This window comes from Aotus nancymaae, unplaced genomic scaffold (genome assembly GCF_030222135.1).
Source record: "Aotus nancymaae isolate 86718 unplaced genomic scaffold, 86718_ANA_hifiasm-v0.15.2.pri h1tg000033l, whole genome shotgun sequence".
In the NCBI taxonomy this organism is placed as follows: domain Eukaryota; kingdom Metazoa; phylum Chordata; class Mammalia; order Primates; family Aotidae; genus Aotus; species Aotus nancymaae.
The window spans coordinates 47,835,019-47,852,864 of record NW_026988447.1 but is presented as its reverse complement, the minus strand read 5'-3'; the positions used below and the strand labels follow the sequence as shown (position 1 = coordinate 47,852,864).

The window sequence follows — 17,846 nt, the reverse complement described above, 5'->3', positions numbered from 1 at the left end:
ATGTTTTATGGATGGAACATTTCCTTTGCTGAAGCAAGGTGCACTGTTTAATACTGAAGGATTTATTATTCAGGACAAGGAAATGTATAGTAAAAGTTTAAATTAGCACATTATGAAGAAAAAATGTGCTTGTGATCAGAGAGAGTACCGAGGTACTCTTACGTGGAATGGTATTCTACATCAACTGCTAGAGCTCGGAAGTTTTAGTTGGTGCTCACGGTACCTTACTCAAATATACAAGACAGGGTTAGAATTTATACACTATATTTTTTTCTTGAGGATATACAAGACCAAATACTTTTTGGTGGCATCAGAAGCCCATATTTGTCTTTTAGCTTTAATCTACTCCCCAAAATAAACAAAGAGCTTCAGGTGCACTTTTGCCACATATGTAGATTTTGTCAAGAAAGGTGCTCCTCCATGCTGATATTGTGAGCAAATGGGTGTCCAAACAAGAATGGAGGTCATGGATGCAATACTCAAATGGTAACTGGGTTAGAGGACATCTGAAGTGCCCTTCCAACTAAAAGAATCTGAGACTCCGATCTAAAACTTTTGGGTTTTGGCCTTTGCTATCATCATCTACAGCCAAACACCTATTTTCATGGAGTTTTAACAAATATATCTTATCTACTATCTTTTTTCACAATGTAGACACATTTGACTCACAAATTTTTGACATCAATTTTAATTTTTTGAAGGCTCTAATAGGTTATTATGAAAGGTCAAGTAAATCCTTTAAGCAAACTTGCATTTGATGTTTACAGCCATCAGGAAATGCAGCTTTAGAAGTTGATTGGAAAAATTTTTTAGTTACCAAATATAGGCTAATTCAGGTGGTAAACCGAAATTTCGAACACGGGATTCTTTCTTGAAAGGTATGAATTCTGAAACAAAGATTAAATGTATCATTAATAATGACCTACAACAAAATTTAAAATATCTACTGTACAGTGTTTAAAATAGAATAACATATCATTATAAAGGTAAAATAATATTCTATTTAAACCTCAAAAAAGTCTTCAATAGTATATACTCTCAATTGAAGAACTATACCTACATTTTGGGAAATGGTGGTAAATTTTTAATGATAAAATAGTTAATAGGTATTTTTATCATAGAATTCTTTGCCAATATCAGATGATATTTAATGCTTTTATAGACAATACTATTAAAATTAGAACAGTATTCCTGATAACAAAATCTTACTGAAGATTGTACTTGTAATTGCGTTATCATCATTCTTTTACAGGGTCTCCTTTTTGCCTCTTTTCCAAGGGCAGCAGGACCTGTTGATTTACATTAGCTAGAATGTCTATTGTCAATTATAAAACTTTTTAGATTAGTGAGCATGTTAACTTTTCCAATATGGAAACAAAGATTATAGTATCAAAATGTAATTTAAAATGTATTGAAAGACTTGCTGGCTTAAGGAATATATGATGATCTTTTAATTAGTTTCCTTGCCAGCTAGAGAATGAATGAATACTATCTCTTTTATTTCAGTGATACACTTCATAAAAAGGCATATGAGATTTTCATTTTATTGATATTGAACACAAAGTATAATTCTAGGCATCCTAATAGAGAATTCCAGTCAGGATGCAAAGAGTCCAGTGAGCTGGTAAACCACTTTAGAGCAATTCAAGCAGCACAGTTTAAGAAAGACGCTGGTCACTGTTCAGAGAAAAATGGCCAATATGATGAAGTCTATCATTTACTTCATAAAATGAATAGCTGAAGGAAATTCAAGAAGGCAAGAGATAAAAGAGACGGCTAAGGGATGTATTATCACGGCTAATATTCAACTAAGAGTACTGGTATGGCCATGCCAGTTATTACAATATTGAAATGTGATAATACTTTGCCCCTACCCCACTACAACATCAGATCCTTCCCCAGGGTGTTCCAAATCTCCTTATAACTCAGGAACTAAAGGGGCCTGGCCCAGAAAGAGTCTCCAGCTGTCCAGCTGGCAGCAGTTCTGATTGGTCAGTGGCATGGCATGCTGGTTGGTAGATATTTTGAATATCACTCCAGAAGACAATCAGTCAATCTTAAGATTTAGAAGGGACTAGAATCAGTATATTTATAAGGAAAGGGATGGAAGTCATATAGATTTAAGGAGTTCTTCTACTCTAGGTAAATCATGTTTGGAGAATGATGCTTGACATCTAGTAGGTTCTCAACGTTTGCTAAATAAAAATAAAAGTAAATATTTTTTCTAGCCCTCAAGATTCTATCATTACTGTATTAAAATGTAGGTTTTATTATTATTCAGATATGGTGAGTCCCACAGATCAGGAGATGACTGCCATTGAAAAGATTAGTTAATCACAGTTCCCAGGAAAGGGAGTGTGCCATGGATGCAGGGCCACTAAGGGAAGCACCAGGGTTGCTCAGAAGGCAGAGGAAGCAAGGGGAAATGTGGGCAAGAGCCTTTATTGTGGTTTCTGCAGGAAAGGTAAGCAAGACAGGGTAGCAGGTTCAGTATTGGCTACTTTGAATAATTTCAGTGTGCTCTGGGTGTAAGGGCTATCTTTAGTCATCTGGTATTTGGCTCTGGGGCGATTAGAGCAGGGAGATAATTCCTCAACATATGAGAGTCTGATAAAGGAAGCAGTGGGGGGTAGGAGCTCTGAATTGCTTGATTTACATTTGGCAGTGCTCTCAGGAGGGTGTTTGCTATCTCTAGGAATTGGCTAGCCCTGGCAACTGCAGTCTCTCCAGGTATCCAGCAAGGCCCCAATATCAAAGCATCAGAAATACAGAAAATAAAGAGGCACGATGCTTTCTCCTGGTTATGCATTCCCTAGGTTTTCAAATCCCCTCATCATCCCAGCTGTCATATTTGTACAATTTCTAATTTGTCATTCTTCTTCCCAATATATGCCCCAATCTGAATATTATTGTCCACTGATGTGGTGTTATCAAACCAGAAAATAGTAAAATATTTTTTCTTAATGTGCACTTTACTTCTATTAACATAGCCAAAGATCACACCAGTGTCTGCCAAACCCTCTGTCCATGAGCCATTTATTAAACCTTCAAGTATTTATTTTTATCCAATTGATTTTGTAAACTAAATGCTAGCCTTGAAATTACAACATCCTGATAAAGACAAACTCTGTTATTTAACACACTTTGTATCTTTCCCAGCTTTGTGTAATCCCTATGTTTTACAAGTATGACTTCTGCACCTTCAAGTTATCAGTATTGCTGAACATAATAGGAATACATATCTTTTAGCTCTGTTCCCTTGGTATATTTCTAGCAATTGTTTTACAACTATTTTTTCACCAGAATATTTTAAAATCTGCTTTTCTAAATTGAAATTTCATATCTAGTTATTTTTAGAATTACATATTTTAAGTATCTTGAACTCCAAGATAACACTGTCATCTACTCCCAAGTTCTAGCACTTAGACATATGTGGTGGAATCACAGAACATTAGAGCAGGAGTGTTTAGGATGAAGACAAGCAGGGGAAAATTGGATGTAAATAGAAATACTGGATTACTATTAAATTAACCAAAGAATAGGAAATAAAAGCCAGCTTTAACTAAACCAGTGGAAGTGGGATCATAAAGAAGTGAGATATGAAAAGCATTTCTGACATAGATTCAATAAGGTTTTTAATCAGATGGATGATGAGGAAGCAAAAGGGAATAACAGGTCAAAAATAACATCAGGGTTTAAGTCTCCCACTTTTCTATGTGTGTGTGCTTCTTTAAACTTTTTGCATATGTGAACTGCTGCTTTTTCTTTAGAAGTTCTATATTTCACCTACATGAGGATACCCCCCTCCTACCCATATCTACAGTGGTACAAAATTTATTCTCATTTGGATATATCATTGAACTTTTGAAAGTGATTTTAATTGGAATTCTTTTCTTTGTAAATTCCTGTCCATATTACCTTCTTTTCTGTCCTATGAGAAGACTCCATACTCTCTAACGAGATAGACATTGTAGAAAGAATTCCTCAATTCCTTTCCCTTTTTTCTCTAACAGAAATACTAGATTTCATCTTCAGCACATATATCTGGTAACTGAAAATGATTTCATAAAAAGAAAGATAAATTTAGCACATGTACTGCATGAAAATAGTGCCTTACTGTCCAAATTTATGTGGACACAAAATGAACTAAAAGCCTTTATGAATTCTCCTAGAAACTCTTACTGGTGGGCTGGAGTTAGATGTGGGTATGAGGGTGGGGCAGGTCTATTTCCAGATCCATGCCTGCTGCTCCCAAATTTTCACTGTTCCTTCCTTTTATGTCTTTCATTTGCTTAAGACAGAGGGGGCACTTGCATTCTGAGAGGTGGTTATAAACATGGCAGAGATGGAAGTGATGGCAGAAGAAGAAGAAGAGTAAATTCCACATGAGTGCTAACCTGGGCTCTGCTTTGGCATTTTCATGTCTCCTACTCTATGTTCCCACTCATTTAACAATTTCTTTCAGTTTTTTTTTTTCTTTTGTACCAGCTCCTGCTCCTTTTCAAAATTTTCCATCCCTACTTCACTTCCAGATTTTTCAGCCCACACCTAGATTATTGCAGCAGGCTCCATACAAGTCTCTCCTATTTTCCACTTTTTTCCTTTAATCTTTGCTCAGATCAGGAAATGTGAAACTTGAAATGCTGTGATTCTGTTTTCCCAGCATGAAACAGAACCTTACATTTCAGTGAGAAAGATTCTTGACTCTCCTGAGGAAATGTAGGAAGAGAAATTGTTGAGCTCCAAATATTTACTAGACATTGTGCTTAGTGCTTTCCATACATTCTCAGTTAATTCTCACAACCACCTGTGAGGTTGCTTATTTTTGTATTGAAAATGCAGAAAGCAAGGCTTAGAGAGCTTGTATAATTTTCCTAAAATCACACAGCCAGAGAAAGCTGGAGAAAGGGTTTTATCTCAGGTCTGTCAAATCCAAAGCCCATTTAACAACCACAGTTTTTATAATTAACAAATTGCCATGCCACTGATGCTGTTATTACTGTTACACAGACCTCATATCAAAATGTTATTACTTCCTTATATTTTTAAACAAATTCAGAATACAAATCTGACTTTTTACAATGTTTTTCTCCTAAATAGCTGTTTATACGATTTATGTAGTTTCTTGTGTTTGCGATCTCAGTGCTGCAAACATTACTGTCCTCGTGGCTTTTATAAATACTAGAGGGTATACAGTGGTTATAACAAAAATAAATATCTACTTATGTTTTCAGAAATATTAAACTTCACTTAAAATTAGTACTATGTAGCCTTAAAGATTCCTAATCAACCTTGCATATTTTCAGAGAGATTAAATGTGTGTGCACATACTCTGAGAATTTAAGGCTGTCCTGGATTATTTATAGCTTTCTTACCTCTCAAAGACCCCCACAGGCTCACATAAAATTCATTGCTTCAAAGTCTGAGAAAGCTGAATTAAACCAAACTTTCCAATTCCTCCATTATGAATCCAGATAATTTTCTTTTCAGTTGTTTTGCTACAGCATAAAAAGTAAGGTTTCATAAATTCTTTTTTTTTTTTTTTACATTTCTATAAACCTCTTCTTGTGTTTACTTGAATACACCCCAGCAATTCAAAATTACCAACCTGGACTGTGCAAAGTACAAGTGTTTACATCATTCTTTTGAGTATTCTCACAAAAGCACATCTTTCAGTGCTATGTTTACTTATGAGACACTCAACAAAGATATGACAACACTTCAAAAATTCTGGAGGGAACTCCAAGAGAGAAAAACAACATACTTCAGTTAAATGAAAATGTACTTGAAAAAAATTTTATAATTGTTAGGGAAGACTAGGAGAAAATCTGTCACTCTCCCCCAAATAGTTCTTTTCTTAAAGGTTACAAGTGAAAATGAAGATTAAGGCCAAGTATGCTACCTTTTATAACCCTTTTTCAGTATTGATACTACATTTTTAATTAACTTTTGTTACTGAAATTTCTTACCACATTTGGCTTACAAAATGTCATTCCATTTCTTCAAGTAATTTAGCTGCTAACTTGGGATGATACCTAAAGAGGACTACATGGTGTCAAAAAGGGGTTTTTGCTGATGTTATTGGTACAGCTTTATCAAATTTATGGTCAACCGGGGTATTCCTTCCCTCCCACTTTATATGTAATATCTAGTATGTATAATAGAAGAAGTGTATACTGTTTAGTAAGACTTTGTTTTTAGACATGATTGATAATGACAATGTATCTTCTCTGAGGAACGTCTGCCCTGAAATAAGCATTCTGAGTTGTCTGAGGATGGAAGTGACGGTCAGAGGAGTCTTACTTTACCTTTTCATTTTGCTTGTGTTTGTTTCCCCCCAAATAAAGAATACTTTTAACTGAATAAAAGAAAATTAAATGGCACTTCACCAATAACTTTGTTTATATACTTCATTCTCGACAACTCTGTGAGATCATTAGTAATAACCCTACTTGGCAAGTGAGGGAATTGAGGCATGGGGACTTTGCATAACCTGCCAAGGTCCTCAGACCAATGACTCAAATCTGTGCTCTCCTAAATCTGTACTCTCTCCATGATATATGCTACTCCCTATCCCTAGGATTCCTGGTACCAGGATAATTTCATTGTCATGGGTTTGGCTATTTTGAGATATTGAAAGAATAAGACTCTTTTCTCACTATATACTAAATTAAACACCATACATTCATCTCTTTTCCGGAGATGAGTAACTCCAGAGTGATAAGGTGACACTTCTGTTTTATAAGTTGCTATAATGCCATTCGATTTTACAAGATCTCATTATTAACACCTTTAACACTTTTATCCAAGGACTTTTGTTACTTTTATTTTATAGCCATATTTTTTTTGCTATCTGTGAGACAAAGAATATCTCCTTCCTGGGATTAGTGGATCCATAGGAATATCACCACCCAGAGAGACTCACCTAAATCTCAAGTTCCAGATTTTTTTTATGAGGGTTTCATTATGTAGGCATGTTTGGTTGTATTATTGGCCATGTGATTGAACTCAGTCTCTAACTCCCCTCGCCTACCCTAAGGTCAGTCTGATATCACCTGGCTCAAAGCTCTAACTCTCTAATTACATGGTAGGACTTCCTGGCATGACTAACCTTCATCCTGAGTCATCTTGCTAGCATAAACTCAGATATAGTTTCAGGGGCTCACCATAAATAACAAAGACATTTCTATCACTCAGGAAATTCCAACGTTAGAAGTTATCTCCCAGGAATCAGGGATAAGGAAGACCAAATTATCTCTTAATACAATAGCTGCCAACAGGGGATGATTTTTGAACTCTTAAAGCAAATTTATTAAAAATAGCATTGTCATCACAGAAATTTTTTCACATTCTAGCCAGCAAACCAAACTTTATATTATAAATCAAAGAGCACCATGTAAGAAAACTAGAGAAATATTTGGTTATCAAATCTATAAATATTAACCAGATTTATGTAACTGTGCCTATCATATTTTAGAAGATTATTACATCCTTAAGTATGTAGAAATAAAATTGTACATGGGAGTTTAAGATTTGTTCATGGATTAAAAATAGTACTTTCATATTTAGCATCTGAATATAAAATCATTTCTAAAACCACAAAGATTATGTCAAAGAAACACAGAATTATAAACCTGGACTTTAGTGACTACTTGCACAACTTCTTTATTTTAAAATTTTTTTAGAAAATTGAAAAATCAGATTCCTATGCTAATGTAATTAGTCAGTTCAAGATTTTTCATTTCAAACCATACCAGAATTATCATTTATCACAGGAACATAGTCTAATACTTAATAATCTTTGCATGAAATATCCAACCTAAATTCCCTAACCTAATGATCCTGACTTGCATTATTCTGTTGTAGGCTAAGAAGACAGTCAGCTTCCTTTGAATAGCAATTTTACATAATTGGGCCACTTTGCCAAGAGCCACACCATTCCTTACTTTCTCTCAGTGATTGCAGCTACTACAGGACTCCTTCCACAGGTGCCAGAGGTTCCACAGGTTCTTACAAGCTGAATTGTGTGTGTGGCCCATCAGTTTTACCTTAGGAAAATGAATCATCCTTAGAAGCTTGAAAATGCTTCACAAATTCAAGGAAATAGTTTCATATATTTATTTTTTTCATATATATCTGTGTGTCTGTGCACACGCATGTGTATGCCTGCACTCACACAAGTGCCTTACATCTTAAAAGGTGCTAATTTGATTTTCTAAACAGAAGGAGGCAGAAGGTGGTCAGAATTATGCTCCTACCATCTAGAAAAAAATGTATTCTTTTCTTTGTTAAATAACATCTCAAATAGCCACAGTTTTTAAGGAAGACACGGTTTTTTTCCCCCAAAAGCCATAGTTTTTAACAAAGACCCTTTGAAACTCTAGGGGAAAAAATGTTGTTCTAAAATCAACTTCAAAATATGCTATCAAATGTAAATATAAGGAAACTTTATCTTCAACCCATGTAAATTATGTATGTAAATTCTCAATACTATGAGATAGTTAACCAAAGCATGAACTTCTGTATACTGAGGAAATGGGACATTCCAACCAAAATGAACTACAGAAAAGCATTTTGAAGTATTTCCAAATTATACTGTAATGAAGCTTGGGACTCTTTTTTCACTGTAGCACACAGAATGTTTGATTTCCTATCACGGTAGGGTTTTCCATAAATTACTTTGCATATTTACTAATCTGCAAAATATGGAAACAGGCAATAAGTCTAGTCATTAATGAAAATTACAAAGGTTTTTCTGTTTAGAGAGAACTTGAAATAGAGACAAAAACTAAAAGTTAAGCAACATTCTTAATCACTAGCAAGAATCTAAATAAAGACATATCATTAAAGACAGTAATAAACAATCTTCTTCAGTAATGAGGCTAACTGTATTTCTCAAATATCTGAATGCTGTTTGTTTCTTTTTTTAGTTCTTGGGGAAATTGTTCCAAAGACTACAGCATTACTTTTTGCTTGACAAAATTATATTATTTTCACATTGTCTATTTGGAAATATTTCAATGCATAATTTAGGAAAATCTTGTAATTTTTAACTTTATATAACAAATATATGAATTTATTGAAATAAAGTCTTCACTGGAACAATAATTTTCTTTAATTTTTAATTATTGTGGGTACTCAGTAGGGGTATATATTTATGGGATACATGAAATATTTGATAGAGGCATGCAGTGTATAATAATCATATCATGAAAAATGGAATATCCACCCCCCCAAGCATTTATCCTTAGTGTTATGAACAATCCAATTATACTCCTTTAGTTATATTTAAATGTACAATTATATAATTTTGACTATAATCATCCTGTTGTGCTTTCAAATACTACATGTTATTCATGCTTCCTAATTATATTTTGTACTCATTAATCAGGCCCACCTCCCCTCCAACATCCACTATCCTACCCAGCTTCTGGTATCCATCCTTTTACTCCCTATCTCCATGTGTTCAATTGTTTGGAGTTTTACATACCACAAATAAGTGAGAACATGTGATGTTTGTCTTTCTGTGTCTGGCTTATTTCACGTAACATAATGACCTTTAGTTCCATCTATATTGTTGCAGATAACTGAATTCCATTGTTTTTTATGGCTGAATAGTGCACCATTGTGTACTATTATACTGTATGTATGTAGGTATATACATATATATGTGTGTGTATGTATGTATGTATACATATATATATACAGTATGTTTGTATATGTATATATACCCATATATATGTATATATACCTGTATATATGTATGTATATATATATCATTATATACCTTCCAAATATTGGCTATTGTAAACAGTGCTGCAACAAACATGAGAGTGCAGATATCTTTGATATACTGATTTCTTTGCTTTTGGATATATACTCAGCAGAGGGATTGCTGGATCATATGGTAGTTCTATTTTTAGTTTTTTGAGAAATCTCCAAACTGTTCTCCATAGTGGGTGTACTAATTTACATTCCCACCAAAAGCACATGAGAGTTTTCTTTTCTCCACATCTTTTCCAGCATTTGTTATTGCCTGTCGTTTTGGAGAAAAGTCATTTTAAGTGGGGTTAGATGATGTCTCACTGTAGTTTTTATTTGCATTTCTCTGATGATCAGTGATGTTGAGCACCTTTTAAAATGCCTGTTTGCCATTTGTATGTATTCTTTTGAGAAATGTCTATTCAAGCCCTTTGCCCATTTTTTATTCAGAGTACTAATTTTTTTTTCCTATAGAGTTGTTTAAATTTCTTATATAGTCTCGTTATTAATCCCTTGTCAGATGGGTACTTTGCAAACATTTTCTCCCATTCTGTGGGTTGTCTCTTCACTTTGTAGATTGTTTCTTTTGCTATGTAGAGTCATTTTAATTTGATGCAATCCCATTTGTCCATTTTTTTGTTGGTTGCCTATGCTTATGGGGTGTTACCCAAGAAATTTTTGCCCAGACCAATGTCTTGGAGAGTTTCCCAATGTTTTCTTAGAGTAGTTTCATAGTTTGCTTAGAGTAGTTTCATAGTTTGAGGTCATATATTTAAGTTTTTAATCTATTTTGATTTGATTTTTGTATATAGCAAGAGATAGGGGTTCAGATCTAGTTTTTCAAGAAGCATTTATTGAAGAGATTGTCCTTTCTCCAATGTATGTTCTTGGCACCTTGTCAAAAATGAATTCACTGTAGGAGTATGAATTTGTTTCTGGGTTCTCTTTTCTATTCCATTGGTCTATGGTATCAGTTTGTATGCCAGTAGCATTCTGTCTTCCATACTATAACTCCATAGTATAATTTGAAATCAGGTAATATGATTCCTCTAGTTTTGTTTCTTTTGTCCACGATAGCTTTGGCTATTCTGGATCTTCTGTGGTTCCATATAAAGTTTTGGGTTATACTATATATTTCATGAAAAATGTCACTGGTATTTTCATAAAGGTTTTATTGAATTTATAGATTGCTTTGTTTAGTATGGACATTTTAATAATATTTCTTCTCATCCATGAACATGGAATATCTTTTAATTTTTTTGGTGTCCTCTTTAATTTCTTTCATCAGTGTTTTACAATTTTCATTGTAGAGATCTTTAACTTTTTGGATAATTCCTAGGTATTTAATTTTATTTGTGGCTACTATAAATAAGATTACATTTTGACTTCTTTTTCACATTGTTCACCACTGGCATATAGAAATGCTACTGGTTTTTGAATGTTGACCTTGTATCTTAAACTTTACTGAATTTGTTTATCAGTTCTAATAATTTTTTGGTGGAGTCTTTAGGTTTTTCCAAATATAAGATTATATCATTTGGAAATAAGGGTAATTTAATTGCTTCCTTTCCAATTGGAATGCCCTTCATTTCTTTCTCTTTTCTGATTGCTATATAGCTAGGACTTTCAGTGCTATGTTGAATAACAGTAGTGACAGCAGGCATTCTTGTTGTCTTCCAGATCTTAGAGGATAGCCTTTCAGTTTTTCCCAATTTAGTATGAATCCAGCCGTGGGTCTGTCATAGATGGCTTTTATTATGATGAGGTATGTACCTTCTATAACAAGTTTGCTGAGGGTTTTTATCACAAAGGGATGTTCAATTTTATCAGATGCTTTTTCAGCATGAATTGAAATGATCCTAAGATTTTTGTCTTTCATTCTGTTGATATGATGTATCATACTGATTGATTTGTATACTGAACAATCTTTGCAACCCAAGGATAAATGTCACTTAGTCATAATTGATCTTTTTAATGTGGTATTGGTTTTGTTTGTATTTTATTGAAAATTTCTGCATCAATATTTATCAGAGATATTGGCCTGTAGTTTTTTTTTTTCTTTTCTTTTGATGTATTTTTATCTGGTTTTGATATCAGTATAATACCAGCATCATAGAATGAATTTGAAAGAATTTTCTCCTCCTCTATTTTTTAGAATAGTTTTAGTAGGATTTCTGTTTGTTCTTCTTTAAATGTTTGGTAGAAATCAGCAGTAAAACCATCAAGTCCTGGGTGTTTCTTTACTGGAAGACATTTTATTATGTCTTCAATCTCATTACTTGTTATTGGTCCTTTCAAGTTTTGGATTTCTTCATGGTTCAGTTTTAGTAGGTTTTATGTGCCTAGTTACTCATTCATTTCCTGTAAATTTTCCAATTTATTAGCATATAGTTGCTCAAGGTAGCCACTATTGATCCTTTGAATTTCTGCAGTATGAGTTATAGTGTTTGCTTTTTCATATCTGATTTTATTTATTTGGGTCCTCACCCATTTTTTTTCTTGTTAATCTGGCCACTTTTGCTGATTTTGTTTATCTTAGAAAAAAACCTTTGTTTCATTGACTTTTTTGTATTTTTTTACTTCAATTTTATTTATTTCTGCTTTGATCTTTATTATTTCTTTTCTTCTATTACTTTGGGTTCAGTTTGCTTTTTTATAGTTCTTTAAGATGTATTGTTAGGTTATTTAAAGGTTTTTTGTTTGTTTTTTATGTAGGCACTTGTAGCCATAACCTTTCCTCTTAGTACTGCTTTTGTTCTGTCCCATAAGCTTTGGTATGTTTCTTTTTCATTAGAATTTATTTTCCAAAAAATTTTTCAGTTTCCATCTTAATTTTGTCATTGACCCACTGACCATTGAAGAACATATTATTTAGTTTCCTTTGAATTTGTATAGTATCCAAAATTCCTCTCATTGTTGATTTCTAGTTTTATTCCATTGTTGCCAGAGAAGGTGCTTGATATTGTTTTGATTTTTATAAATGTTTTAAGACTTGTTTTATGACCTAACATATGGTCTATCCTTGAAAATGATCTATGTGCTGAGAAAAAGAATGTGTATTCTGTAGCCTTTAGTTGAAATGTTCTATAAATATGTACTAGATTCATTTGGTGTATTGTGTTAAGTCCAATATTTTTTGTTGAGTTTCTCTCTGGGACATCTGTCCAGTGTTGAAAGTGGAGTGTTGAAATCTCCAACTATTATTGTATTGGAGTCTATCTCTCTTTAGCCACTAATATTTTCTTTATATAGCTGGGTGCCCAAGAGTTGGGTACATATATATTTAAAATTGTTTTATGCTATTACTGAGTTGACTCCTTTATCATTATATAGTGATCTTCTTTGTCCCTTCTTATAGTGTTTGATTTCAAATATATTTTGTCCTATATACTACTCCTGTTCATTTTTTAATTCAGTTGACATGGAATATCTTTTTACATCCCTATTTTCAGTCTTTGTGTATCTTTATAGTATGGTGAAGTGTGTTTATTGTAGGCAACAGATCATAGGACGTTGTATTTTCATCCATTTGGCCACTCTGTGTCTTTTGATCAGAGAGTTTAGTTCACTTACATTCAGTGTTATTATTTATTTGTAGAAACTTACTCCTGTCATTTTGTTATTTGTTTTCTGGTTGGTCTTGGGTTTTTCTTTCTTCTTTTCTTCCTTTCTGTCTTCCTTCTAGTGAAAGTAATTTTGTCTTGTGGTATGCTTTAATTTCTTGCTTTTTATTTTTTGTGTTTCTGTTGTGTTTTTTGATTTGACGTTATCATGAGACTAGCAAATACTATTTATTTTAAACTGATGACAACACTGATTGCATAAACAAACACACAAAAAGAAAACTAATAATAACTCTACACTTTAATCCTCTCACTTTTTAATTTTTTGTTGTTCCTTATGTCTTGTTGAACTATGTCTTGAAAATTTTTTGTAGTATTACTTTTGATTGATTCATCATTTAGTCTTTCTACTTAAGAGTAGTTTATATACCACCATTGCAGTGTTATTATATTCTGTGTTTCTCTGTGTGCCTACTATTACCAGTGTACCAGTATTTTTACCTTCAGATGATCTCCTCTTGCTCATTAATATTATTTTCTTTCAGATTGGAAAACTCCCTTTAGCATTTCTTATAAGACAGGTCTGGTGTTGATGAAATCCCTCAGTTTTTGTTTGTCTGTGAAAGTCTTTATTTCTCCTTCATGCTTGAGGAATATTTCCACCAGATATACTATTTTAGCAATAAAGTTCTTTTCCTTCAGCACTTTCAATATGTCTTGCCACCCTCTCTTGGCCTGTCAGGGTTCCACTGAAAAGTCTGCTGCCAGATGTACTGAAGCTCCATTGTATGTTATTTGTTATTTTTCTTGTTGCATTTAGGATATTGTCTTTGTCCTTGACTTTCGGGAGTTTGATTATTAGATGTCTTGAGGTAATCTTCTTTGAGTTAATCTGCTTGGTGTTCCACAACCTTCTTGTACTTGAATGTTGATCTCCAGGTTTGGGAGGTTCTGTTATTATTCCTTTGAATAAACTTTTTACCCCTATCTGTTTCTCTATCTCTTTTTTAAAGCCAGTATCTCTGAGATTTGCCCTTTGGAGGCTATTTTCTAGATCTTATATATGTGCTATATTGTTCTTGGGTTTTTTTTGGGGTTTTTTTTTTTTTTTGGTCTCTTCTGACAGTGTGTTTTCTAATAGGCTGTCTTCAAGCTCACAGATTCTTTCTTTTGCTTGATCAATTCTGCTATTAAATGACTCTGAAGCATTCTTCAGTATGTCAATTGCATTTTTCAAGTCTAGAATTTCTGTGTGATTCTCATTATTTCAATCTCTTTCAAAATTTATCTAATAGATTACTGAATTCCATATCTGTGTTCATCTTGAATTTGTCTTTCCTCAAAAATGACTGTTTTGAGTTCTCTGTCTGAAAGGTCACACATCCTTATTTCTCCAGGATTGATCCCTGGTGCCTTATTTAGTTCACTTGGTGAGGTTGTTTTCCTGGATCATCTTGATGCTTGTAGATTTTCATCTGTGTCTGGGCACAGAAAAGTTAGGTCTTTATTATAGCCTTTGCAGTCTGGGCTTGTTTGTACGTGTCCTTGAGAAGGCTTTTCAGATATTCAAAGGTGCTTGGTCCCCAAGCCCAATGTCACTGTAGTTCTTGCAGACTCATAGAGGTATCATCTTGGTGGTCTTGAAGAAGATCTAAAAGAAGGCTATGGCTTATTAGGCAGAAATTCTTGTTCATCTTCCTTACTTTTTCCCAAATAAACAGAGTCCCTTTCTCTGTGCTGAGCTGCCTGGAACTGGGGTTATGATGATGCAAGCACCCCTGTGGCCACCACAACTGGGACTGCACTGGGTCAGACCTAAAGACTCAGTCAGCACAGCGTTGAGTCTTGTCCAATGCCCACTTTAACCAGTACCTGGCTGCCACCTATGTTCACTCAAGACCCTAGGCCACTACAATCAGCAGGTGGCAAAGCCAGCAAGGTTTGTGTCCTTCCCTTCAGAGCAGCAAGTTCCTCCAGGCCCCAGACATGTCCAGAGTTGCTGGCTGGGAGCCAAGGATTAGAGTGAAAAATATTAGAAATTTGATGTTCTATGCTACTGTGGATAAGTTGATACTCAAACCATACTATAAAGTACTTCCTACTTTTCCTTCCCCTTTCCACAGGGAAAAGAGCCTTTCCCTCTGAGTACCACCACAGCAGCCCATGGCAGGGTTCTGCCAAGCCACCAGTGATGTTCACTTAAGCCCAAGGGCTCTTCTTTCAGCTTATGATGAATGCTGCCAGGCTGGGATTCACACTCTGGGCAGTGGGCTTCCCTCTGACCCAGGAAAGGTCCAGAAATGCTGTTCAAGAGCCTAGGCCTGAACTCAGAGACCCCAAGAGCCTGCTTGTTGCTCTACCCCACTATGGCCAAGCTCATATATGAGGTGCAAGAAAAAGTTCCCTTTACTTTTCCCTATACTTTTCTCAAACAGGAGTCTTTCATCATAGTCACCACTGCTGGGAGTGTGCCAAGGTGCACATGTAGTCATTGCGTCCCAGTGCCCAAGGCTCGCAGCATACACCATGGCTATCACTGATGGTTATTCAGGCCCAAGGGCTCTTTAATCATCAGGTGATGAATCCTTCCAAGACTAGATCTTTCTCTTCAGGACAGTGGGTTCTCTTTTGTCCCAGAGTGTGTCAAGAAATGTTCTTCAGGAGCTAGGGCCTGAAAGGGGGCCTCATGACTCTGTCTGGTGCACTTTCCTACTGTGGCTGAGCCAGTATCCAAGATGCAAGACAATGTCCTCTATGCTCTTTGCCCTCCTCCCCTTAAACAGAAGGAAGAAGACGCTTTCAATGCTGTGAGTTGCACTGTCTGGGATTGGGGGAGGAGTGGCACAAGTAACCCTTTAGCTGCTCAGACTAGTGTCTACCTCAGTCACACCTACCCTAGTCTACTGGCTCTAAGCCCAATCCAGAACTAGGAGTTGCCTAGGAATTGCAGTCCTTGTGTGCTGGACTGTCCTTCAAGTGTATCTAGGACCTTAGAGCATGTTGGCCCATGTGGCAAGACTTGACAAGAAACTCGAGCTCTAACTGATGAGATACGTGAATTCCCCTTGGATAAGTCTAGTCCAAATGCTCCATGTGTGGACACCGGCTGAACCCAGCATGGCTTTGCTTTCTGCTATGACAGGGTAGCACTGAGTTCAATGTAAAGTCCCCCAGTCACTGGGCTCTCCCTCCCCCAAGTACATAGACCCTCTGTACTGCATGGCCACTGCCAAGGGATAGGGGAAAGGTGGCACTGATGATTCAAGACTGTCTCCAACCCTCCTCGATGCCATTTTCATTAACTTCTATGAAGATAAAATGAGGTACTATGATTGCTCACCTAATTTTTGCTTTTTCTAAACAGCACTTTTCTGTTCAGGTAGTTGTTAAAATTTGGTCTTTCTGCAAGGGGCACAAATGGTGTAGGCTTCTATTCTGCCATCCTGCTCTGCCCTCATAATTTTTAACTACAGTCTCAAAAGTACTTTCAAGTATTATTTACACAGATATTAAAATTTCCCTGAGAGTTACCATGTGTTTATTCTTGAGCCAAACAGGCAGTGTAACAAAGATAATTGAGAGAGTGAACACTGAAATGAGAGGGAGGTAATCAGAATCAGATCATGTACTTTTTCACTAATATTTGTTGAGTACTTGCTATTGGAAAGACACTGAGCATATTGCAGTGGATAAAACGGAGCCTAAATTTCATGAAGTTTATAGTTTAATGAAAAAGAGAGATATTATATAAATATCTTTTCTATGCTTACAAACTGTGCTGTGTACTATGTAAAACCAAGGAAAGCTACTAAGAGAAGTCTTAATATCGACTTCATTTAAAGGAACTTGTCAGCAAAGTCTTCTCTGAAGATGTGAAAGAATAAATTAAGATTTATCCAGGTGAAGATTTGGAGTAGAAACGTTTCAGGCTAAGAAACTATATATAGGAAGATGCTGAGGTAGAAAAGTGCTTGGTGAGTTTCAGGGAAAGGTTCACGTGACTAAAATTCAGTGAAGGATGGAGAGTGGTGCAAGTTGAGGCTAGATAGAGAAGCAAGGATCATATGCGGTGCTTGTGATCATGCTAAGAGTTTTGTAATTTAAGTGCAAAGGGAAATCAGGAAAGGATTTTGAGTAGGCAGTCACATAATCATATTTATATCTTTTAAATATTACCTTGTAGGGAATGGATTGGAAGGAAGCAAGAGAGAAAATGGGACTATGCCACAAGGCAATGGGATAAGATGGTGCATTTGACTAGAGTGATGATAATGATAGAACTGAAGAAAAGTAGCTAAACTTAAGATGTATACCAGAGATAGTACTGATAGGATGTGACCATGGACTAGATTTAGGAAAGAAGAAACAGGAGGTGTCAAAACTCTATCTTTCAACACAACAACTTGTTTGTTGATGGTTGATGATGTCATTTAATAATATGGAGAAACCCTGGAGAAAGAGAGTATCTGGTAGGGCTGAGATGTGGAGATCATGAATTCAACTATTAAGATTATTAATTCC

General features: G+C 35.1%; 1 protein-coding gene across 3 annotated transcripts in view; it reads left to right on the top strand.

Moving 5' to 3' along the window:
* Window positions 1-17,846, top strand: part of LOC105731347 (N-deacetylase and N-sulfotransferase 3) — a 200,706-nt gene that overhangs the window by 72,180 nt on the left and 110,680 nt on the right. The gene's annotated exons all lie outside the window — the stretch shown is intronic.